Genomic DNA, 2,442 nt, shown 5'->3' with positions numbered 1-2,442 from the left:
GTTCTTCTGCTAGTGGCACCAGGAATGTTGTGGTCCTGCTAGTTATGGATCTTTAGCCTTGAACTTGTCCTTGGCAAAGCTTAAAACTTGATTCAGAATAGCAGAAAGTATTTTTGTTGCAGCCTGAAATTTATACTTTGTGTCCAGTACTCTTGAGTTCTTCTTGTTTGTCACTTATCCATCTTAATTTGCCACTTCAGGAAAAATAAGAGTTTTTAGTTCAACTATGGCTTCAACTATTTTTATCACTGTCATCATAATCATATTTTGGAGTGAGCAGCTGTTTATGAATGATATATTATTAAATGGAGAATGTCTTTTTAAACTTTTTGAAATTTGTTTAACATGAGTGAATCAGTTCAATTTTCTTCTTTATACTAGCTCTAGATTATTTTGAGAGTCTTGTGTTACTAGCCATGAGGACAGAACTGAAAAGGAAAATAGAACCAAGCAAATTGTAATTGGACCATTTTGTTGGGTAGTTAACATTTTAAAATTTACTTAGAAGTTCTAATTAATTGTTAGCTTAAGTAGTGAGATAGGGATATTCATGGTATATATTTACTCCAATACAGGTATTATTTTACTAAACTCAGATTAATTATTATTATTTTACTAAACTCAGAGCCAGATTGGCTGTTCTCCAGTAGTTACCTGCCTCTGGAGATAATGAGTCTGATTATTTGAAATATAGTACATTCTATTCATAATGTTTATCTTCATAAATCCACTCATACAGATTGTATTCACGGTAAACTTGTGCTATTAATAAGTTTTAACTTTTGAAATACTGTGACAGAGCCAACCAAGTGTCTATTGCAACATTATTTATGGAGACTGGCTAAGCCTTTCAAATTTCCTCATTTTATCCTGCTAATTTAAGTTTTGATATGCTGGATCAATTTTCCTATTTTGTCCGCAATAACTATGGAAATCAGAGTGCTGGAGCCACATTCGTCCCTTTGGGTTTCTCAGAACACCCGGACCTCCAGGTGCCCCTCTTCCTGATTTTCCTGACGGTCTACACAATCTCTGTGGTGGGGAACCTCGGCATGATTGTCGTCATCAGGATCAGTCTTAAACTACACACACCCATGTACTTTATCCTTAGCCTTGTCCTTTCTAGATTTCTATTACTTGACGGTAGTTACACCCAAACTCTTAGAAAACTTGATTGTGGAAGACAGAACCATGTCTTTCACAGCGAGCATCACGCAGTTTTTTTTGAATGCCTGCGTGCAGTGACGGAAGCATTCATGTTGGCAGTGACGGCGTGTGGTGGGTTTGTGGCGGTTTGTAACCCTCTGCTCTACATGGCTGTAATGTCCCAGAAGTTAGGCTGCTTGTTGGCTGCTTTCTCATACTCTTGGGGTATAGTGTGTTCCTTAATACTTACCTACTTTCTATTGGAATTATCTTTCGGAAGAATTAATATTGTAAATAATGTTGCCTGTGAGCAGGCCGCAATTGTTGCTGTGTCCCGTTCTGACCCCTTCAATAGCCAGATGATCACTTTAGTATTAGCCACATTCAATGAAATAAGCAGTCTGATGATCGTTTTTACTTCCTATGTTTTCATTTTTTTGTTTGTTAGGTTTTTTATTCTATGTTATTTTTTATTACTAAATTAATAGAAAACAAGGAACGTTACATTAAAAAAACAAAAAAACAAAAAACATGAGGTTCCCATATAACCCACTCCCCACCCCCACCTCATCATTTTTGTAAATTGTATTTTTTAAAGATATATACATCAAAAAAAAGCTACATTAAAAAATATAAGAGGTTCCCATATACTCCCCAACCCCCCATCCCACTCCTCCAACACCAACAACCTCCCCCATCATTGTTTCACACTCATTTTACTCGGTGAACACATTTTGGGGAACTGCTGTACTACATAGATAGTAGTTTACCCTGTAGTTCACACTCTCCCCCAGTACCTTCAGTGGGTTATGGCACTCTGACCCTGATATTTAGAACAACTCAAAATCCCAAAAATGTCCCCACATCACATCCCTACTTCCCTCTCCCTGCCCTCACAAATACTGTGGCCACTTTCTCCATCTCAGTGCTAAAATTTCTTCTATTACTGGTCACAGTAGTTTTGTAGTAGAATATCAGTAAGTCCACTCTAGTCCATATTTTATTCCTTCATTTTTATCACTATCTTGAAGATGACCTTAACTAGGGAACACTGTAAAATCTTTTCCACGTGTGCCTCACACCTAACTGCCATTACCATCTTCTGTGGAAACATCCTTTTTCATTACTGTGTTCCTAACTCCAAAAGCTCCATGGCTCATGGTCAAGGTGACTTCTGTCTTTTACACTTTGGTCATCCCCATGTTGAATCCTCTGATCTACGGCTTCAGGAGCAAAGACGTGAAGGAGACCATCCAGAAGTCAATCAATAAAAAATTATGCTGTCACAAAATGTAA

At 37.4% G+C, this 2,442-nt stretch overlaps 1 pseudogene; it reads left to right on the top strand.

Moving 5' to 3' along the window:
* The first annotated feature begins 890 nt into the window (after positions 1-890).
* Positions 891-2,442, top strand: LOC101411527 (olfactory receptor 5D13-like; annotated as a pseudogene).

This window comes from Dasypus novemcinctus, chromosome 10 (genome assembly GCF_030445035.2).
Source record: "Dasypus novemcinctus isolate mDasNov1 chromosome 10, mDasNov1.1.hap2, whole genome shotgun sequence".
Taxonomy (NCBI): Eukaryota; Metazoa; Chordata; class Mammalia; order Cingulata; family Dasypodidae; genus Dasypus; species Dasypus novemcinctus.
Note: the sequence above shows the minus strand (reverse complement) of the source record. Positions and strands in the feature narration are given on the sequence as shown.